Source organism: Polyodon spathula, chromosome 6, assembly GCF_017654505.1.
Source record: "Polyodon spathula isolate WHYD16114869_AA chromosome 6, ASM1765450v1, whole genome shotgun sequence".
Lineage (NCBI taxonomy): Eukaryota > Metazoa > Chordata > Actinopteri > Acipenseriformes > Polyodontidae > Polyodon > Polyodon spathula.
This window is the reverse complement of record NC_054539.1, coordinates 70,421,142-70,432,454: the sequence shown is the minus strand read 5'-3', so window position 1 is coordinate 70,432,454 and position 11,313 is coordinate 70,421,142.

Sequence of the window (11,313 nt, the reverse complement as noted above, 5' to 3'; positions counted from 1 at the left end):
AAACCTATATTAGGGTAACTAGACACTAGTGGGGCGGCACGGTGGCGTGGTAGTTAACGCTGCTGCCAGGGTCCTGGGTTCGATTCCGGCCTAGGGGTTTGTCTGTGTGGAGTTTGCATGTTCTCCCTGTGTTCATGTGGGTTTTCTCCAGGTACTCAGGTTTCCTCCCACAGTCCAAAGACATGCTGTTCAGGTTGATTGGTCACTCTAAATTGCCCTGTGTGTGATGCCCTGTGATGGACTGGCATCCCTTCCAGGGTGTAGTCCCACCTTGCGGTAGGGACTATATTAAAACTTATAAGTAAACATGTACAGTGGATATTTTGTGTTATTTGTCAATGACAAAAGCTCTGGAACCCAACACTTCTAAAGGCACTTAGTCCACTTTTATAGGAAGTATAGCCTGGGAGGTCCCTGGAACTATAAATTAGGCTATTCCTGTAGTTTGACTCTCCGCTCCTGAACTGGAACTAGAAGCTTTATCAGAACTACTGAGCAACAGGTACCTTGGCAACATCTGCATTTAGATGAGTGTTTCTCAACCTTTTTCATAACAACGCCCCCTAAGGATCAGCTGAGCTTATTCATCGCCCCATTGCCACAGAAAAAAAAAAAAAAAAAAAAAAAAAAAAAAAAAAAAGAATTATTGCCGATTAACAATGCCATTTATTTAACATAAATTATTAATTACATTTAATTCCACTAGTTCTGAGAATTACAGAGAAATAATTAATAAAACAAAATAATTAAACCCCAGTCACTGGTATAGTCAACATGTAGATACATACATAAAATGCTTACTATTATGGAATATTGCTGACATATCTTCTTTGCTTGAACCATGCTGTGGATAACAATAGAGATATGCAAAACGGTTCCTTTGAAATCATGTACCCGGTTGCTGATTTGGGACCGACAAACAAATATCAGGGATCTGGTTGCAGTGAGTACTATTATGTTTTTAGTAAAACTAATTATTAAAACATCAATTTCTGTCAAAAATACATTTTATAACTATAATTGACACGTTCACAAAAAAAGGTCTGCAAAATATTTATTACAGCAATAACAGGGGTTTTAATTAATTCAGTCTCACTTTTACATGCAGTGATGAAAACGCTTTGGGTAAGTGAATCTTCAACACCTCAAGGGGAACAAGACAAGCCCAAGCCAAACTACACGATTTCAGCGATCTAAAAAAGTAATTTAACCCCAAGCCGATAGGGTCATATTTTGCCTTGGGATCCTAACATACATTGACCTGTTTACACATACCATGTGGTTAAAGATTTTTTTAATTGTAAGCTTTGTGAAATTTGCAGTTAACGAGGTTCATATACAAGCACACAATGGCTTTTGCTGTTGTATTAAAACTCTTATTGTGCAAATTGGAGATTTTAGATTATTTTATTAACTTTAATTATACATGGCAACTGCACAATATTCTGCTCACACATTGACATACGGATAGGTTTTTCTAAACAGTTTTGGAACCAGAATCAAAATACCGGTTCAGAACCGATTCCAAAAATCTCCTCAAATGCACATCACTAGATAACAATAAGAGTAAACTGTGAAATTCAGACATGTAACATGTATACGTCTCTAACATAGCAATAGGCATAAATGGAATGGCTGCTTTGTTCTGATTGGACCATATTAAATTTGTATGACAAACCGGATAGCACAAATGGCAGTGACATTACTGCGTAGTAACACACATTTCTGACTTGATGTGTACTCGATCTTATAGTGCACAAGTCAGTCAGTACTGGCACATTGTGTGTAAGTAGTTAATCAACATTTTGAAATGTGTCCTTAAGCTTAAGTAAGAAAATACAATACCCTCCTTTATTTTTAGCTAAAATGCCTCCCTCCCGCCTTCTTGGATGTAAATGCCCCCTTTGGCTTCAGAACGGGGGGTGGTACCGCCCCCATTGAGAAACACTGATTTAGATGTTCAGTGTTATTGGGGAGCTCTTTGTTATAAAAACCTGTAGCTTGCGTTCGGTTCCCCAACAACCAAGATGCCGGATAAACATTTCCAGAACAATACAACAAGGCATTCAGAAGTTATAAACCTCACAAGCTTCCATAGAAATAAACAATCATCCAAAAAGAAAACTAAACTAAACTAAAAAATGTATGTATGCTGATTCGAAACAACAGTACAACACATTTATTTATTTCAATTATGTCCAAAATGTATATATTGTAAACAAAATGTACACAGTTACCGAGCAGTGTAGTTTTTACATGAATGTGTGATTAAGTAAATATGGTACTGTAAAAGACAGGCGTATTGCACAGTGATATATACAGTGGTAGCCAATACCAGCTATTCACCTGTTGCAGCTTTGCAATCCTATTTTTGCTGATAAGTGAACTTCAAGCAAAGTATTTCAAACAAAGCTACTACTCAATAAATATTTAATTTGAACTACTGTATAACATTCAGATATTATTTTCTTTTAATTTATTTATTTTAATTGCATGACACAGACTAAATCAAATCCTATATGATGTCACAACTAATAACTCACCATAGCGCTTTATCATTTATAATTCACTTCAGATTCATGCTCACAGTGTTTGAATAAATAATACCAGCCTTCACTTCAAAAGTAATGAAGAGTGCCATTCAATAGGTATAAAGCACTAGATACACAAGTATGCCTTTTTACCCCCTTGGAGTCCATTAACTGTATGTTTGGAAGCCATTTTAGGCATGCAGAGTCAGAGTTATTCAAAGCAATGGGTGAGTTAAGTTGGTCATAAGTAGACTGTGGAAATCCAAGTTCTTGTAACTGACATTTCCATCTATCACTTAACTTTTTCAGTGTATTGTGTCATGACTATTGTCTCATGTACATTAAAGAACTGGACCATAAGTGACAGCTAGGAGTAAGACTCTGGAAGTTTTTGGAACTGTCATGTTCTTCTCCCAAGTGAAATTGGAGGTATAGTACATCACAGTTCAGTGGTACTTTAATAAATATTAAAAAATGGGTATTTTAAATACCCTATCCTGATTGGTCAAAACAGATCACAGCATATCATAGGCACCTCTTTTCAAAAAGGAGCAAATCACTGGTAGATATCCATATACCATTAGAATTTTGGGAAAAAAAACCGACGAGATTTATGTAAATGTTGACCTTTTAGGAAACTGAAGTGCACATGAGATATTGAATGAGTCTGAATCGGACACCAGTAATTAATTAACATAGTGAAAAAAGGCAAAAGTAAGTATTCAAATCAACTCAAGACTTGTGTCATGGGGGAGACTAAATTAAATCAAGCTGAAGGTAATTGCTTCCTAAATAGACCTGTTGTGCCTCGATGCAGCTTTGATTGCTGACGGGTGTGGCTAATGGAAGCTCTTTCGGCACCTGTTCCCCGGTGAGTGCAGAGAGAAGCGAGGTCTGACTTCACATAGACACACTGAAGGAACAGGGGTAGTGAGTCAGGGCGAGTCAGTCCAGGGCGGTAAGTAAGCTGTTAGAAACGATAGGTAGGAAAAGTTAAAGGATTTCTTTTCCCCTTTCGTTTCTTTTTTATTTCTTTTGTTGTAATTTGACAGCGCAGGAAGGCTTTTATTGAAACAAATTGTTAAAAATTTGTTTCATAATTCAAAGCATTGCGGAGAATGATGCATGTTTGTTAGTGAACTGAATGTGAAAAAGACAAGCAGCTAAGTTATTGGAGTTGCAGCAACTTGGAAATTAAGCATTTCTGTAACCCACTGGGACTGACTATGAGAAAGTTTGTAACTGAAGATTTTAATTATTTTATTGTCTATTAAATTGCATTTTTTTAACGGTCACTATTTTTCAGGCAGAATTGGCTTTTGAGAAGAGACTGACGGTGTGGATTCGGTAGCCATTCTTGTGGATGGTTGCTGCAGGTGCATTATTTCTTTGTTGTTTTTTAATTCACTTATTTTTTTGATGCACAACAGAATTTGGAAAACATGTGTGGAGTTTTGTTTTATTGTCTTTGTTTGGACTGAACACTTATATTGCAATTTTATTTTTATTTTTTGTGTAGAGTGATTTTGTTTTGGACACACTTTTGTTGCACAAGTCACAGCTGCACCATTCCTAGAGGTGCAGCTCCATACCTGTTCCAGTTGGAGAACAGAGCCTGTCAGACCAGAACATTTGTGAGAAGGGACCTGCCAGTGGAGGTGTTGCAGCAAAAATCGTCTCGCCCAGCATGGGCAGGCTAGAGTGTAGAGGGAGACTTGGGAGGGTGTGATCAGGGCTCATTGTGGTTCTGTTTTGCATCTCTCCTACAGGGCAGACGAGTTCCATTCCCTCCTGAGCTGGGCCTGGTGGACGTTCAAACAACACTGACAGAGAAGATTTCCCTTTTGGAAAGTCTGCCTCTAAGGGGAAGGATGGACGGTCAGCATTATTGTTGGACTGATTTGGACACTCAACATCCAGCTTGAGCTCGGTTATCATTTTTTTTTCTTTTGGATTTTTTTTTTTCTTTTTTTTTGGACTGCCCTTCATTTTGCTTCCTTATTATTACCATTTTTAACTTACCGTATTTGCTCGAGTATAAGTCAAGAAATTTAAACCCGAAACAAAATCCTAAAGTTGGGGGGTTCGACTGGTACATGAGCAAATATATGAACCGATCTGTAATTTATAGTAAGAGTCTATATTTACTGATTATGATGACCGGTGGCATCAAGAATGTAATGGAGGGGCATAATAATAATAATAATAACAATAATAATAATAATAATAATAATAATAATAATAGTAATAACATTACCTTTTCTACTGCGTGACCCTGCAGCATAGTGCTCTGTGGGAAACAGCAGCATATCCTTGTTGCCCTCGTTGACAGATGCAGTTTCATTGAATTACAGCCAGACCACACCGCTTCCCCACATTCCATTGAAACACATACTTCCGTGTGGGCTACGAAGGAAGTGGGGGCGGGGTTTGCATGCTAAAATAATACTATTGTAGGCTTGTGGCAGGATGGCTTGGGTGATGACATCAGACCCAGAAAACCGTGGACACAGACAACAGACTGGGGTAATGAAAGCGCTGATGCACAAGTTTAATTTACAAGTAAAAGATTTTAACATTTTTTATTAAAATTTAAAATAAAATTATAGAGCACAAAACAGACCACAAGTGGTTATAGAGCACTGTACAGACATAAATATACATATAAAAAAAAAACGCAGCACACATATACCTATACAAAAAACCAGCACACAGCAGAGCATTTGACAATACATTCTCCCAAATGAATTAGCATAACTTGTGAAATAAGAATGTTTGGAGATTCAGTGGTAAAGCAGAGTTCAACATGCAGAGCATTCCAAATCTGTGGAACCAGGATTGAAAAAGCACAAGCTCCAAAACATCCAGGCCAGTTGAAGCCACTCATCCCGGGTGGTTGAAGCCACTTGGCTTCGCCTCGTGACTTGATATTAGAGTATATTATACACCCTGTCGTGCCTTATTGCTTACATTGCTTACTGGCTTTCTCATTACGAGATCTGATCAAATGTGCATGCTGCTGAAGCCCACTGTTGTCTGTATGATTGCGTCTTCTAAAGATCTGCAATTAAATTAAGAAATCTGAAGTATCCTGAGGAATGATTATGCTCTGAGAAACATCTATTACTCTAAGTAATTTAATTTTTTTTTTAATATACTTATAATAATCATGTTAATTGCCTAACTCCTTCTTGCAGAGAATTGAACTTTTTTATACATGCAATGTCTGAGTAGCATCTTTTCTTTGTTAAGTAAGGAACTGCTGACTGCCTGCCAAGTCAAGGTAGGCTACAGCATATTCAAGGTCTATACTGGAGACAGGAGATTGAATATTTGTGGGACTGTGAATCAGGAGTAATAATGGAAAGGTCACTGCAAGCTGCTCCACAGTAGCTGCTTGGGGATGATGCCACTAAGACAGAAAGTAAGGCAGATAAAAAGGTTGGTTAGTGAGCAAGACTGACACGCACTTGAAGGACAAAACACAGCTAGCTGATCTTTTCCAAAGCTACCTCTTGCTGAAGGACAGACGCCCATCGCCTGTGCTCCCCTCCCACTGAATCTGGAGTAATATCCACTTTCAGTGTTGTACTTGCTGCTGATATTTGAGTGTTGTGATTCAGATGAACTTTCATGATTGTGCTTTCTTCCTTCGTCCTAAACGGTACCTATTTGGACAACATTAAAAGGTACAGGCACCTCACTCCTGGTACCAAAATCTTGCAAATGTACTGTATAGCATTCATTATATTCACTATTAATCATACAAAATACAGTAACAAAAAGTTCAGAAGGAGTGGAGTAATAAATATAAATATTCCATCAGTAATGTGATTTGGATCAGAAAAAAAATATTATTAGTATGGCTGTCAAGCAATTAATTTTTCTCAGTTAATCTTAGTTTTAATCACATATTAAATTGATACAATTACTGCATCCATCTCATTTAATTTTTTTTTAAATTATTATTATTATTATTATTATTATTATTATTATTATTATTATTATTATTATTATTATTATTATTATTAAAAAAACAGCATAAAAACCCTGTTTTCCTATTTATGGATTCTCTTTATAGTTTTATATTTATTTACAATCCAACATTTGTTGTTAAATTGTTTGAACCAACTGCTAAATCACAATGGAGTCAGTTTATTACTCACCTTACTGCATTTACAATTATCAGTTTCCTTTACAGTTTCCTTTACTCATAAACTGATGTTTTTCATTGCTGTTTAAATAATAATAATAATAATAATAATAATAATAATAATAATAATAATAATAATAATAATAATAATGTTAAATTATGTTTTATAAATAACTTGAAATGGTTTAAATAAAACTAAATATTCACAGAGTAATAGTTATATCCCTCATAATTCTAAATAATATTGCTTAAAAAGTTACAATGTTAAAGGCTCTGCATTCGGTAGCTATCTAACAGCACTGGTTATGTTTACAGTATCCTACGTAGCTTGATTCATGGGTTTGCAGTGATCCTGAATTTCTAAGAGAGTACTCTGTCGAAATTGATGTTTTCATTTGTTGTTGTATTGCTGTTGTCTATAGCTGAAGAACTACTAGAAAGTATATTTTGAGAAGTGAAAGCATGTTTAGCACACAGGTTGTACAGCAGAATAGATGCACTTCTGTGAAACTAGAACTCACTTTGACAGTAGACACAAGTAACCCTCTTTCTATCCAATGAACTGTCAGCAAGTTTAATAAAAATAAATGTCCCATTCACAAGCCCTTCAGTTTCAGTCCTTTGCCACATAATGTGGTTCTGTGACTAATTTTATATTCAAACGATGATTACACTCATTCAATCCTGGTATGCAGGAAATGAATTACAGAATGCTAAGAGGGGCAAGACAGGAGGGCGATTAACGTGCGTTAAGAAAAAAATGATCTCCCCAAAAATGTACACGTTAATTGCAGAAGTTAATTGACAGCCCTAATTATTAGTACTTAGCCATAATGATATTCACACATACTACCAGCCACCTTCAAAAAACGTGATTGTCAGCTTCAATATTCAATATAATAGTCCTTAATCTGGAGGTACTAGAACATCACTAAAATATAGATTTTCTTAAACAAGAATTATTATACTAATTCAAATTTTATTTGTATAGTGAACTTCTAGTAACACATACAACAGGTAACACAATCATCTAATTTCTACAAGTATCTCCACAAAGTGCCTTTCTCCATCTTGTGAGAATGTTTACGTGTCTGTGTGTGCCAGTGGCTTTGTTGTGTTTGGGTCCACAGTCGCAGTCAATGCTCTGCTGCTTTTGTCTTCATCAGCATTTTTTGCCTTCTTAAAGAAGTAGTCCATGATATAAGTTGTTCCTAATGACTGAATGAGACAGTTGTGCAGGAGATGTGAGTCATGTCTTAGCTTGCCAATTAATTGTGAGAGTTCCGAGTTCGACTACATGACTGATGCCTGTAGAAAATAGTATCAGAATGGTGCTCCAGTGTGTTCCGGTCACCACTGATTTTATACTATACTAAGCTGTGGTTGAAATGTGGCATTTAAATAAAACCTATAAAGAGTAATACATAAAATGACACCCATAGGTGGCGCATGAGTCTTTCATTTGGGGATGCTGTTCCACACTTTTCCTCCTGCATTTATTGAACCCAACGATATACAGTAAGATAAACACATATCAGATGGATATAATTAAGACTTGCATTATTTTTTTTTTATTACTCTGTTACTATTGAGTCTGACTACTAAGTTTCATTCACTGTGTTCAAATTCAAATAGTTGGACGGATGGACACAAATAAAAGCTGGAAAGCAGATTCATTCTCCTGTGTCTTTTTGAGAACTTGCACTGTATAATAATGCCACAGGGCCGTTATAGCTTTGTTTATGCTATAACTGTGTATCCAACAACTGTCTTTGGTAAGCAAAACCATTCATTTTCATCAGAATATTAAAATACGTTTTCATATTTAGAGTACAGAAAGCAGGCAGATGAGGTTTTCTGCTTTCCTTGCAGACACTTTTTCAGAAGTTCAAAAGACCCCGCTTTCACTGAAAATGGAGTGAAGGACTAGAAAAATCAATTTCAGGTGGCATTTTTTCAAACAGGTGAAGGAATCTTCTGACTGTAACATCACAGTTATTGAATTCTCATAAAACAGTGGTGAGTGAAAACAGACAGTGTGCTGTGAAAATATTTTGCCACAGGTTCTGTAAAATCAGATTGGGATCAAGCTGTTTGTATAGATAACAGCAATTTGAATAAATATAGAAATTGTGAAGATGAAGTTCCAGGCAAGGGAATGAGCAAAAAGGATTCAGTTTTCGTCGGTTGCCTCCTGCAGCGGTATGGGGGGCTCAGATCGGCAGGAAGAATTGATAGTAAACCAGCCAAACATTGTCTCCTCCAATGACATTGAATTGCAACTAAATCCTGTGTCTGTACTATAGTGTTGATTTTGATATCCCAGCTGCCCTAGCGGTCTGGCGGTTGCGCAGTAGGAAAACAAGAAATACCCCTGCTTTGCGCACTTGCAGAAAAAAAAAAAAATCGATCTTCTCTTACAAATATTTTTTGTGTTGGTCAGAACAATTTCTTGTGAGGGTTTGAGCAATTTATTTTGGGGTGGCTTAGCCTCCCCAAGCCTCTTACACGCGTCACCTATAATGACAACTCTCCCTCTATCATAATCCTACAGAAATAATGGCCACAATAGTTGCAGAAGAAGGGTGCCTCTGCTGTCTTTATGTATTGCTCCCTTAATTAAAAAAAAAAAAAAAAAACCTAATGCCAAAGAGTTTGACCCAGCCCGTGTTTTCAAATGCTAATGACAAGTAGCAGTGAAAGCCTTAAATCAGGCCACACTATTCAGCCCTGCATTCTCTTTCACTGAGACCCTGCTCATGTTCCGAGGGGAGCCCCCTCCTCCCCCTGCTACCCTCTATTGTCCATGTAGTAACAGGCACAGATGTTCATCTCGCCTCACATAGAGAGACTTTCCTCTAATCACCACCTCAAATGCACACAGCTTGCACCTGCCCAGCCCTTTCTTGACTGAATTACGGGTTTCCTGATAGGCATCAAATAATTCTGGTCAGTCTTCAGACTCCGATTGCTAAGCTATGAAATAGAGGGAGTGGGTAAGTGACACATTAGTACCCCCTCTTCCAGCTGGAGAGTAGCAAGACAGGTCTAGAGCAAAACCTACTTCATTTGATAACTAGATTTGTTCATTTTGCTGATGCAGTGATTTTCATGCAACATTATCCTATCTTTGAATTGCCATGGACCTTTGGAAAAGGTCTGTTGCTGGGTTTATTCAAAGTGTTTCCAAAAAGATTGCCAGGGTGTTAAGGATCAGCCGAGTGTTAAACTCAGCGGTGTCATGAGATAATGAATTGGTTATACTATAAGGCTTTGTTCCCTTTTTTTTTGTTGTTGTATTTGTGAATTTATGCTTTGTTTCTGCGTTTAGTTTGTTTACAGATGAAATGGTTGCCAGGGTGTGCATTTGTCACTGATATTCCTATCTAGTAGTGTAGGATGCAATTTAATTAAACTATCTGTCCATGACAGTGATTGAAAGACTGTATCAATACATTTGCTACGTTATCTACTCCACTGGGGGGGTTAAGCTGAGACAACCAAACTCAGTTCACTTGTCACCTGAGCCAGATTTGATATCCATGTCTCCAAAGGTATATATGACCTATACAGTAGCTAAGCTGGAAAAGATAATATAGACTGCAGCATACCCCTTATAAAAAAATGACTTCTGATTTATCATGGCAGTTGCACAGATGTAAGTGTTAGTTCTTTGTGACAGAAATGCAAAGCTGTCGTGGTGACTTCTTTCTCAGTTACTGGTTTTGTCTTACTAATAGTAGTCAAATCAGGGCATGGTGTGCAAGCACAGATCACAGAGATCAGTGGCACAGAGATAAAGCCAGCCTAAGACACCATTGTGAGTCACTGCACTGCACTTGCTTGAGTTCCCAAAGTATTCTCTGTCCATGCTAAATGGTGAATATATTTAAAGACTAAATGCTTATTGAGGCGAATCTTTGATTTGTGAACAGCTCAGTAATGATGGCTGGGCTGATGTATTTTGACTGTTTTATGGTCTGTTTTTTATTTTTGTAAATGTGTGCTGTGCTCTATGACTTGAATGGATCAGTGGCCTTGGTCTCAGTTGGCTAGGTACGGTGACCAATGAATACAATACACAAACAGGAGAGCACTGCCCTGGGCGCTGCCCTGGGAGGTGCAAAAAGCCATAGCTTTGCCCACCCAAAAACTTCCACTGCCAGCTATGAGTACACACCTGGATATGAGCTGGATTATAAGCTTGTCTTACAGCTAAAATTACCTTTGGGCAATTTAAACCATATAAAAGCTATCAGAAGTCTGGTAAAGTATATTGAAAATATGGCAAATCATGGTAAACTATTGTAAATACATAGTATAACCATGAAAAAAGCATTGGAAAGCTGCAAAATTACTGTGCAAATCTTGTGGGGTAATCTTTTATAAGGGTATATTAAAGCTTCTGTTTTGTACCAGTACTCTTTGTCTGAAACGTAAAATTTCCAGTGAGGATCGTCTGTTTGGAATGACTCAAGCACCCAGATTCGATGAAATGGCACAGCTATTAAACTAATTATATTTTCAAACATTTTTTACCTTTTATATGATACGAATAAAGACTGATAATTGACAAAGGCAAAGGCCCGAGGGCAATTTATGTCCTGAATCGCAGGGCTTTATACCAAT